The sequence below is a fragment of the Cyrtonyx montezumae genome, unplaced genomic scaffold (assembly GCF_038088225.1).
Source record: "Cyrtonyx montezumae isolate F1298 unplaced genomic scaffold, pur_monq_1.0 scaffold_2, whole genome shotgun sequence".
Taxonomy (NCBI): Eukaryota; Metazoa; Chordata; class Aves; order Galliformes; family Odontophoridae; genus Cyrtonyx; species Cyrtonyx montezumae.
The window spans coordinates 58,660,232-58,673,048 of record NW_027071936.1 but is presented as its reverse complement, the minus strand read 5'-3'; positions in this window follow the sequence as shown (position 1 = coordinate 58,673,048).

Below are 12,817 nucleotides of genomic sequence, written 5' to 3'. Positions count from 1 at the left end.
CACGAGTATCTGGAAGAACATTCTTCAATCAGTTATTATGAATTTCTGACTTGTATGTTAATCCAGATCAACAGAATCAGATAAGAAAAATATCCTTTTCCACTGAAGTCACCCATAATCCAAAGGTTCTAGAGGTCTCTTATATCAGCTCTTTCAGAGCAGATGAAATTGTGTGAACTTACTGAGTTGCAGCATGAAGGAAGAAAGATGTAATGAAATTTGGCATCCAGTTCTCTTCTAAGTCATAGGCCAATAATTTAACACCTACCACAAGATGTCATTATTATATGCAGTTTGCTGCTCTTTATAGGGCGTTAAATAAGAGACCTCTGGCTGAACAGAAAAGTCATTTCCTTCTCAGTTCAAATGCCAGATAATGTTGGATGTAACATTTTAACTTGGTCAGGGAGCTGGGTCAAAGGCTGTCAAAATAGCTTCAGCACAGAACAATTTGGCTATGGGAATCTGTTCTTTCAAGCTGCCACATGAAGGCAGGCAGCTAAGCCTGACTCCAGAAAGCAGAAGCCAAGCAGATGTCTGAAGGAGCCCTAAACTATCACTTTCACTGTGCCCACTGTAGTTTGCCCCCTGGATGGTGGCATTTCTCTTCCTTGTGACTTCGTCAAATTTCCTGCTCACCAAGAGTATGTCAAATTGGTTTCCCCTGTGATATGATCTTTGTGGTGACGGTGACTCAAATAAACCAAAAAAGTTGTTTTCTATCAGAAAAAAAACCAAACTGTTCGTATGCAATAGGACACTGAAATCACACTCCTCCCTTGCTTATGTGGCACAATACATAGATGGACATTTCACACTGTATTTAGTAGCAGCAGTGGTGTCAGAAGAAGTGACAAGGAGTCAGAAGGAATCCTAGCAGCTTCAGAGCCGCAGATTTGTCAGTACAGCTTTCCCACAGGTGCTTGTTTTCTTCACAGAGGCATGGACACACATACTGCTGTTTCTGTCTGTAATCCTCATTCGCACAGTAGTAAATGTTTTCTCTTGTGTTCTGCAGTATGGCAAGTATCTCCTCTGTTTGCCTTTATTCGTGTATTTACTTTTCTGACCTAATGTGTTTTCAGACCTGAGTGGTGATTTAATGCTAGTACATACTGCTGTCAGATGCACAAACATCCCGGGGCCTGTGCTTCCTCTTGGAGTACTGAACTCCCTGGGTCTTGGAAGTGTTTTGTTATTCCTGATTCTCATTAGCCTGAGATCAGAGTAAGGCTCCAGATCATTTTAGCTCGGTTCACTGGCCTACGAAGAACTGTAAGCAGAGGGGAGCACACAGCATGAGGCAACCATGTGACAGTATAATCTGAGGCAGATGGATCCAGCCAAGGGAAGGTCAGTCATGATCACAGCAGGCTGCCCACAACAGTGTCAGTGGGAACAGAAGCATCAAGCCTCACTTCCTCAGGCAAGTCAGGCCACAGGTTTATCAGAAACAAGCATAACACTTCACATCATTTCCTTTCAGAGGCAGAAAGATAGATAACTATAATGTTTGATGAAAACAAAAATTTTGCTGGCTACTGTGACTTCTACTCTGTCCGAATTTTGTATTGGGGTTGCACTTCTTCAGTCTTTCCACAGCATGAATCTCTCTCTTGAATATATGCAGCTTCTATCACAACTTCCTTCACCATGTTTGTTAAAGAGCAGGCCAGCGGGTGTGTGGCTAGAATGACTTCCAGTGGGTTTCCTGAAACAGATTTACTGCTGTAAACTTCTGTATCCGACATCTGCTGAGAAGTGCAGAGGATTCCAAAGACAAGAGTCAGTGGTAGATCACAGCCCTGTTGGCCCATACTCTTCCTTCCTCCCACAGGGTACCCTCCCCAGCTCATGTCGCCCACCTGTTACCTTCTCTGCATTCATGGTTTTGCTATAAACCCACTTTTTGCCAAACCATTAAATATTCATCATTATTCCTCCTTTTCTGCAAATAATGCATTTAATTAGCAAGGTGTTTGATAGGGAAAATGGCTCAATTCATGATGATCTTGTTTGGAAGGGCAATTGCTTGCAAGGTGTATGCCACGGAGAGGTAACCCAGAGTTAGAAAATAGCATGGGTAAGGACCAACTCAGAGCTCTAGTAATAGCAATACAATGTATATAGCAATACAATAAATATCAATTCAAAAGTTCATAGAAAATAGGTTTTGTCAGACAGACTTGATCTCATTCTTGGAGAATTTTCTAGTTATCTTCACACTCTTTTTTGTTAAAATATATGTGACGTGATGCAGATATATACCTCTAAGACACTATAATTGCTGTCACATTACACTGTGATTTAAAAAAAGCAGAATTCCGTACATGAGTAACACACATAAATTGGATTAAGAACATCCTAACTAACAAGGTCTCAGAATGCCATCAGTGAGGAAACTGTGTTGCTGTAGGGGCATTATTAAGGATAATTCTAGACCTGCTACTGCTTTTTGTTTTCATGAGTGAGCTGGAAGTATGTGTAAATTCTCTTCTATTGAAATGTGCAGAATTGGCAGACTGATAGATAAAGCTGTGAACAGACTTGGGGTACAGCACAGTCTGAATGGTCTGGTAAGTTTAACAGGCCTTTTTTCTGATCCCACTACTGCAACAGCTTCCTCAAAAAATAGAGGTAGAGGTAGGTTTTGTCATTCTAGGTGAGATAGGGCTGAGATAAAAGTGAACGCCTGCCTCTCCGCAGCGGTTGACTGCTGTCAGCAGCAACTGTTCTGCATTTATGTATTTGGGAGAGAAGTATGTGTTTTTTTAAAGGTTATGGAAGTGTCACAAGAAGAGGAAAAAAAGATGAGATCCTCACAACTTTTTTTCTTTTCTAGGCCATCACATCCAGAGTTAGACCCATGAAAATGTAGGTCTGCCTGGAGAATAGAAACTGTATGGTGGGCGGCAAAGATTCATTTATAAGAGCAACTCAAGGCAGTCGAGGTGGACAGGCAACTAGATGTGATCTCCTCATTCAGTGCACTAGCAAAGACTCGTGTAACTCTTTTTAGACATTGCTAATTTAAGATAGTGGTGTGGAGGAGGGTAATTTTGTCTCTGTCTGTGCTCTCATATACCAGATTCCAGACAACTGCTTCCTCAGTTCAAAAACCAGAAAAAGGATGCAAAAGGAGCAACAATGTTGTCTTCAAAGCAGGAGAAAAGAGTAGTACAAGGGGAAGGAGCTCAATGTTTAGCACATCAAAGAGGAGATTAAAATACGATGCAGTTACATTAGTGGCTTGTCCAAAAGTGGAACAAAATGTTGAGTGTCAAAACAAATCTAATTTGTGTCCAGTGACTAAGGAGAGGTTTAAGGAAATGGTTTACTTTGAAGGAAAATGTGCACATGTACACACATTATTTGAGACAACCAAACAATGGTCTATAGTTTTGTTACATGGTGTACATAGTCAATCTTTTCAGAACAGCTGTTGCCATTTGAACTGCTGTCCCAAAATGTACTTCTGTGAGTGTCATTAAATAATGATTTTTTATAGCCCACACAAACTCTTGGCTTCTTCCCTCTAGTTTATCAATGATGAGTGTTAGTAAAGTTCAAAACTGAGCACTGGCTGAATTATACTGTGTGATGGAGGAGCCAGAAAAAACATATCTCCTGGGGAGTATTCCCACTTGTAAATTTATTTTTTGATACTTATAGGGTGGAATTGGGTTTTTGTGCTTGTTTTGATATCTTTACAAGTTCTTGTTGAAAGAATGTCTTCCAGCTTCAGAGGAACTGCATATTCCGTTCCAGTCCAAATCTATGGACAAGCTTCACAGCCAGAAGCACAGGCCAGGAGGAGCAGTTTTCACACACTGTAGAAAAACTGCCTTCACCCCAAGGAAGTACCATCCAGTCTTTGACAAGATCATAAAAGGGAAGAAACACCCACGTGTTTAAAAAGAACAAGTAACCTGCAGCCCAGCTATTTGTCCAACAGAAGCATTCATGGGGATGAGCTGTGCAATGCAGCAGATAAAACCAAGTATTTTTCACAGCAGTTACATGGAGAGTTGTTTAGCCAAGGGAATAGAGACAGCATTACTTAGCCACGTCCTGTCCTCCCCAGACAGTGTCCATTTTTCTGGTTTCTCTTCAGTATGAGTCCAGTTCTGCAGCAAAATTTGGACCATTTGCAGTTTCACTTCTGTTGCCAGTTCCCTGTTTATTGTGGGAGGATTCCATATGCAACCAGAGGATGACTTTCCCGTGTGTTAAGAAAGAGTCCTGGCACTAAACTGTTTGAGTCATCTTTCTGTTTGCTTGACTTCTCCCATAATACCATTATCCAAATCTTGATTCACAAGCTAATCTCACAAGACAGGATTTTAGACATTCAGAGAAAAAAAATTTATCTTTTCTTTTTGACCTAAGAAAGGTCACAGTTGAAAAATATTTTACTTCAACTGAGATTAGAGAGCAAAATCTTCTATAAAATATATGTTTATGAGATGTTCACTTATGACATGATCAATTATTGCTTGTTTTATCTGAGAGGGACGCAGTAGCGCTGTTGTTAATAATGAGGTTTGTTTTACCACTTCTCAGAGCCATTCCATTAATTCTTTAGAACAGAATGTTTATCTCCTGTGCATTCAAATTCCCATTCAGACAGGAGATAATAGAAGGAAGAAGAAAAAAAAATAATTAAAATTGTATAGGTGTTTTTACATCATAAGACTTCAGGTTCAGATTTCATCTGTTCTTCAAGACAACATTAACTGTGTCTGTGTATAAGCCTTAAATCTGACATTTTCTCAAATACAGATTCAATGTTAAATTGTAATTAACATTCTGGAACAGTCTAGTGTGGTTTTTAGTGTAGGAATCTAATATTTTTTTCATTGCATGTTTTTGTGGGATTCTTGGTGTAGAGAGAAGGAGGGCTTGCTGAAGTGCTTGAGAAGATGAAGTCACAGACCAGGATCCCACCATCGTAACTACTGTATAAAGCTCTCACAAATGAATTTCCCATTATCTTCAGACCATTGCAATATAAATAGAGGGCAAGAAATAAATGCATTGTGAGCAAATTAACATCAATATTAGATAGCACTGTGTACAGCAATCTTAGTGTTCCAGTTGCCTACTTTGGCCACGTTTTCCTTATAAGCTCAATGTTATTTGAGTTTAAAGGAGAGATGTAAACACAGAAGATGAGACAGTTCTCTGGAAATTTTCTGAGATCTTCCTAATTAAGAATTATGAGAAAAAAGGTAACCAGTACTTGTTACCGAAGATGTTATCAAAGATGGTTGAAGTAAATAAATTATCATCGAATGAAAGATTTCAAAATTAGGATTACACTATGAAGAGTCTTGAGAGTGAAGACCAACAAGTCACACTTGGTCTAGTATAGAAGACCCTGGAAGGATACAGAGAACCAGAAACAGTGTTAAGAGGTCCTGTGCTAAGAGAATGTCCAAATAATTTCTTATATTTGGCATGGAAATGATATGGATAGTGCAGCATTTGTCAAGGCCAGAAGAAAAGAAATAATGGATACATGAAAGATTGAGTAGGTTTTACTGTGTGTGAGAGAGAAAAGTCAACAGTTACTGCATGAAACTCCCTAAAAATTGTTGAGTGCTTGAACATAAGGTCCATAAGTCTGACAGTAGGTTTTCATCCACAATGAAAGTTTTTACTTAAGTATAATTACATCTATGACATTTCTTTTTCAGTTATTTTTTGCTTCCATATGTATCTAGGCAACACCTGGAATAATATTATTCTCTAAAAACATCGAAAAATCCAGTGGTTCATTGCAGAATGTTGCAACATTTAATAGATACAGATTTCATAAACACATGGATACACATGGACACACACCAACACACACATTTATTTACAAGTCAATCCATTCACACATATCTACAGAGAAAAAGTAAGTGACTTTTAAGTGCTTGTACAAAACTGGCTTAACCAAGTAATATTCCCTTTAGCTGGTAATTTTTATTGTCAGAATTCAGCCAGAAATTAATGTATAAGGTTAGGTATGTGCATGCAACTGTACTAAGTGTTTTTTAACAAGGAGTCATAATATTATCAGAGCAATTATCTCCTTAGTAAAACATTATGAATGGCAAAGAGATAATAAGGAGTAATTTGTGAGGTGGTATACTAATTGTACTTAAAATGAAGGTTAATAATACTATTATCTCAAGAGTAACACTAAGAATAGGAGAGGGAACTCTCCATTTAGCTTTAAGAGTCACATCAGAATTGCAAGCATAGTTTACACTTTAAGTTTATGAGAAAATTTTGGATCATCTCATTGGTCTATTGAAGTTGCAGTTATACTTTTGAGTAGTAAAGTCGCAGAGGGGATTTAGTGTTGCTTTAACAAATGCATCCTACAGAAGATATTATAGTTTTAATTACCTCAACATGGCTAGAGCATAGAACAAGCTATTTCATTTTAATTAAAAATCTGAGGACCTAATAGCAGTGGTATGCCTAAATAGACCAGGGAAATCATTTGTTGTTTTGTGGTTGCTATGAGAAAACTCAGAACTGTCCATGGATTAACATATAGGGATGTAAATTCAAGATGTGTTTAAAAGCTTGAAGCTTCCATGCATTTTGATGCATACAGCTACTCTAATTGCTTAAGCACATTTCAATGTGTTTTAAATGATTACATTTCTACATTTCAAAAAGAAACTCACTCTAAAACGCTTCCTTATTAGAAAGGATATGAATTATACTACTGTGTGCACCTATGCAAACTCTACCATATCTCATACAGATTACAGTGGGAAAGAAAGCAAGTCAACATATAATCAAGAAATGAACTGAAAAGATGAAGAAACCAGAGTGAGTTTTACAATTCCTTGTTTATTTGCACTCAAACTGTTTAAAGCTGACAAAAATCACATGTATGTGTTACTTTTGAGCAGCCATGACATGGATTTTGGAAGAGGCAGGTGGAAGTGTTGAGAAGACAGTCACGGAAGGAAGACAAGGTTTTCCTTCCATGCAACAACAAAGCACAGGACACGTTCTGAAAGCAGCATCTCTGGCAGTGTGCTGGGCCTGTACCTCCCCACTGCCAGTGGTCCAGACAATAACAGCACCTGCGGAGGCTCAGGCTGAAACATCTGCACTTTGCTGTTTACACAGTTCACCAAATGTTACCGAACTACTGAAGCAGTCTGCGATTCAGGAGGACTTGTGGTGAAATGTATGGGAAAACACTTTTTATCTGTGCTGCAGCATGACCAGAAGCAGTTTCATGACTGCACTGGATTGTTTATGCAGCAATGGGACAGCTGACACAGCTATTTTCTCCTCCCACGTTGTGGAAATTCATTTTCTTTCTGGTTATTTTGACATTTTCATTATTTTTATAAAATACATTTTTGCATACTGCATTCCTGCCTTCTGGGGGGAGTCGCAAAGAACAGAAAGAAAGCTCTGTTCAAAGCTGCAGCTTTGCACAGCTAAGTAATGCCCTCCAAGGACATTACAGCAGTGGCTCTGTATGATGGAGCAGGACTCTGCCTTGCCTATCACCTCGCCTAAAAATGTTCCTATCTCCAGGAAACAACATCAGATACACAGTCATGCATCTGCTGCCAGCTAGCATTTTCAGGCAGCCTCAGTAGATAAGCCAAAAGACAGCCACTGTGGCTGGACAGCAGGATTTCTGTTTTGCATGCAGTTTTGGTCCAATTTGAGCAATTACTATGTTTCTTTCTAATTTCCCACAAACTACTCCTCAGAAAATCATTTGCAGAAGCACTGTTATGTGGTCTTCCAGACACCGCATTCCAGAATCCTCCTACTCCTTTGCAACTGGCCTATTATTGTGACAAAATGTTTCAGAAGCTTTATCTCTGGGTAGAACACGCACATAAGCAACAATTCGGAGCCTTCAGCATTTTTAAACCTTCATCTCTATATGAACTCAGTCCTTTTCCCAGACAAGTTCGGTGGCAGGGTCACATCCATCATTGTCACCTGTAGCAGCAGCTATAGCACTGTACTGGTGGGACAGCCATTCATGACTCTACTTCGTTCACATGGGTTTTTCCTGCCATAACCTTAGCTCAGCCTGTCACGTGCCCTCCAGTGCCTTAACTTCCCAGCATGAGGATCTGTACACAAAGTCACATAATGAGGTGGCCCTGTGAGAACTTTATGCTTCAGATACACATCTATGAGCCTGTCTGGTACAGGAGTCCAAGAGACAATGGGATGGTGAAGGAGTGCAACACATGGCAGTAGGTGTTGCCCTAGGCATGTCGGAGTGCACAACTTGCTTGCAACATGCTCAGGTCCTGCGTTGGGGTGCAAAGCTGGATTCAGTCAGTGTACAGATTTATGTGCTACTGTACTATGGGGTTGGTAAAATATCTGCAGTGCTGCACTGAACATGTCTGGGATCTGCTCACCAGGATGCAGGACTCGCCAGGGTAGCATATCACAGGCTTCCAGTAATTCAATTTGTATTCTGTCTCAGCAGTCCTTAACATCTGGCCTACCCGAGAAGGAAAAGCAAGATTTCATTTGCCGAGTTAAAGTTAAATGGATGCAGGTTTGGCTTTGGAAGGACACCTGCTGATGTCCAATAGCACCCACAGCTGTGAGGCAGCCCATACCACCTCAGCTACATTGCCCAGTCTCTGCAGTTTTCCTGGCATTAAGCTGTCTGCACCTCAACTCTTTGCTGAAACTGCCTCTGGTATAGTTTACCAAAAGAGTCAGAATCATCTAGCACACCCAAGCAAATAATAGAAGGACAACTCATTAGGAAGCTGTCACCATTTTTCTTTCTCCTTCCACCCACTGTGGAAGAACCAAGGAAGAACCTGCTAAGCATCCCTCTGCGATTAGTGCGAAACTCTTTGCATGCTACAGATATTCCTCATACTAGAAACAGGGACATTGGGTCGAAACTATATCTTAACACTTGGAAGTCTAATCACCCACCTGTACTGCATGGCAAAGAAAGCTTTACTATCACAAGAGCACTTTTTCCAGCATCTTAAAGGAGCTGAGCATTGGGATAAGAGTACATAAACTGATAGTTTCTATGGTAAGATTTTTTTTTAATCCAAGATAAAGGTCAAGCACATCTGGAAGACATAATAGATGTGTCCTATGGAGACTACATCAACTATCTTGCTGCCAAAATCTACTATAAACAGGCACAAAGGGCCAATCTGCTGATTTTCCCAGCTGTCACTGGTTTATTTAAGAGGCTAAGTCCGTTTTCAATTATCATTCTGTTTAAAAAAAAAAAAAAAGAAATCTATTGTGGAAGCTCTTTGCCAAATTACCACTGCTGCATGCTACATTTCCTTGAATTTGGAAAAGTCCTTTTTCTGTTGTCTGGTTTATCTCCTTGGATTGTATATAATAATCAAATAGTCCCTAAAATCTTTTAGGTAAGTCATAGAAAAAAATAAAATTTCTCCTTGAAATAGTGGTAGCATGAAATCTGCTTTAAATGGAAAAGAGAACATCTGTGCCGGTCTAAGCTGTTCAATGCACATTTTGAACATATCGATATCCATTCTCACAGTAATTATGATACTCAAAACTGTTTAGTACAACTATGGGTGAAAAAGGTTTTCATATGCAAAAGAGTAAACGTAAGAAATTCTATATATTATAAATATATAAGCACGCTTCTATGATATATGTGTATGTATTGTATTGAAAATTGGAATGAGAGATGCTGTATTAGGGGAACAACTTTTTCAAAACAGCATTTGAAATCTGAGCAAATAAGGTGAATCAGAGCCTTATCTGTCTGGTTGTGTATAACGGAACTGAAAATAGCAGAGGAAGGATCAGAAGAGATCATGAGTGACCATTTATGTGCCTAAAGCACTTGGCTGTGGTATGGTGTGAAAGAGACCAGGCAGAAACTGCCATTGCTTCTTTTGTCACCAGCAATAGTATTTCTTTGGGGAGGTAAAGAAAAGAGTTACATAAAGTAGATGAGAAAAGAGGCGTCAAATTAACATTTGCTTGTAATCTCTTCCACTAGTTAAATGAAAAGATAACACTTGGTGAAAAATCTACCATATGTGTTTGATACGGATTTACAGCACATCCCTGTGCAGTTGCTGCCCACATACTTCATCATGGCCTCAGCTAACTTTTAGACTGCTAATTGGGCCCTTAGTGGACTTTCTTTGTCTCCGAATGTAATTGATATACTGACAGTAGTAGACATACAGTACGCATGAACATGCAGATATATACATAAGAAACAAACTTTCTTCTGCTTATAGGTCAGAATCTCTATGGTCTCTGGTTGGTTACACTTTGTTATAAAGAGACAAAAAGCTAAGTCTTGATAAAATTTATAAAATTCTTTTTATGCCTTTATTTAATAGTCTGGAGAGAGTTAAAATTTGTGAAAATGAACAATCAGTTCCTTCATTTACACAGAATCTCTGTGGATCACTAGAGGCGGAGGATGATTAAATGTCTGCCTTATGAGGTGATCAAGGCAGAGTGATTTGTTTTCCTAGGAGCCTTGAGTTATAGGAGATAATGAAGTCTGGCCTCAGACCCAGGAGAAAGGGAAAGAGTGAACCAGAGTGCAAGGGGAAAAGTTTGGATGAATCAGCACATCTGGGACAACAGCAAAGCATGAGCACAACCAATATGAAAACTGGGATCTGGTGGAGCAGCAGGTGCACATTAATCAGCAGCTATCAGGAAAATTCACAAATAAAAAATTGGGCATTTCCAGAATTAATTCTCTGAACATAATTCTGTCTCTTGAAAAAGTGCCAAAATGGAAAATTCCTAAAATACCAAGCTGCGATGCAGTAGGTATGCCCAAGGGACAGGATGCCATCCAGACAGACCCAGATAGGCTCAAGCAGTGAGCCCAGGTGAATCTCGTGAGGCTCACAAATCCAAGTGCAATGCCTTGCACCTGAGTTGTGGCAATCCCTACTATCAGTATAGGCTGGGAGGTGTAAGGATGGAGCATAACCCTGCTGAAAAAGATTTGAGGGACTGGTGGATGGCAAGCTGGATATGAGCCAGCAATGTACCCTCACAGCACAGAGAGCCAACTGTATCCTGGACTACATCAAAAGAAGAGTGGCCAGCAGGGTGAGGGAGGTGATCCTGTTCCTCTACTCTGTGCTGGTGAGATATGGAGTCCTTTGTACAGAAGAGATGTGGATATATTAGAATGCATCCAGAGAAGGGACACAGGATTGGTCTGAGGGTTGGAACACTTCCCCTACAAGGTCAGGCTGAGAGAGTCTTTGATATCTATCCAGGGTCTTTGTTCTTTTTAGCTATCATGGGGTGAAAGAGGAAAGCATTCCACTGATGGAGGAGCTTACCTCTGCTCCTGAGTTGCTGTTCTTGAGCAAAAAATGCACACAAGCCAGAGAGAGAGAAAGAAGATGGAAGCAATAACATTTCAGATTAGTTCACTTTGAGTATGTCTCAAGGCATGAAACTTTAGGTGACAACTAATGTTGTTTGGGGGGTTATTTATTTACCGAAGTCCTCTATTGTGTATAGGAGTTTTTTTGGAGTTACAAAACGCCAGTTCAGCAGGGCACAATCTCTCATCTAGAGCCTAACACGAGAGATTAATCAATTCCATTCCTCTCTAAGCCTTATTATCAACAGAAGATAAAATCACACAAATCTGACCTGCAACTGCCAGTAAAAGGTATTATTTCAGACTATGTTGCACCTCTGCTAGTAAATTAAGCAAGTTTGGAGTGCTGTCATGCTGGCACAGATCAAGCTGTCTGCTCATGAACTCTCATTACCTCTGGGATGGGGCAGCTGTGAGAAGGGAATGGCACCCAGAGGAGCTAGGACGCTGCTGGGGAGCACTGCACAAGTCTACAAAAAGAGATTTCAGCTGTAATTTTCAGAAATGAAGTAGCCAATGGCATACAGACTTATTATTTGGAAGTGGCAACACAGAATGAAAATCTCCCTCTTATACAAAGAAATAATGCTGTCAAATTCCCTGTGATCATCAGAAATGGGTGACAGTAAAGAGGACTGTCTTTCATAGTCTGTAAACGTGCCTTGACTTCAGAGCTGGAAAAATATCCAGTACTCCAGATGTGGAGCTAATTGAAAAACATTCTCTGTTTATTTATTCAGTCTGGTGGTGTCCTTGGTTGCCCAGAGGAGCTACTGAGAGTAGTTTCTACTGTGCTGGTGGTTGGAGTTAGGTTACACATGCTTTCAGAAATTCAGCTCTCTGCCACTAATGAATTGTTCAGCGTGGCTTCAGGATAATGACGCAGTTAGCAGAAGCAGGCCAAATCCGTCCCAGGTGAAACTCCACTGATGTCAATGGTTTTATTTTTGATGATGCGCTTGTTCCAGTGCATGTAGAAAACATGTAGAAAGAAGAGTCTTACACAAGGACTTGCATGGATTTCCTTTGCCTTTTCTAATAGTAATCCTACGGTACACTGAATGAAGTGTAAAATAGCAACATTTGCATTCACAGCAACAGTGCATTTCTGTGGACCAACTCAAAAGTACAGTCCATTAACAATTGTTATCTGTTTTTAACTGTGTCCCTTACAATTACACCTATAGGTATATAAAACAGTTGTTCCTTTTCTTAACCACATGCTATATTTTTGAGTGTACAGAAGTTACAAAAGTATTTAGTTTTTTCTATTGCTGTCTGTTTTATACACAGATTTTCTTCAGCCAAACCCATGTCTAGGGCATGGCAAGCCAAAGGAAGACTGGATCCTGCCTTCATTTCTCTCTTGAATGGGGCATTGTATGAAATAACGTAATAGGCTTTTCCTGCCCAAAGACCTTTATAGTC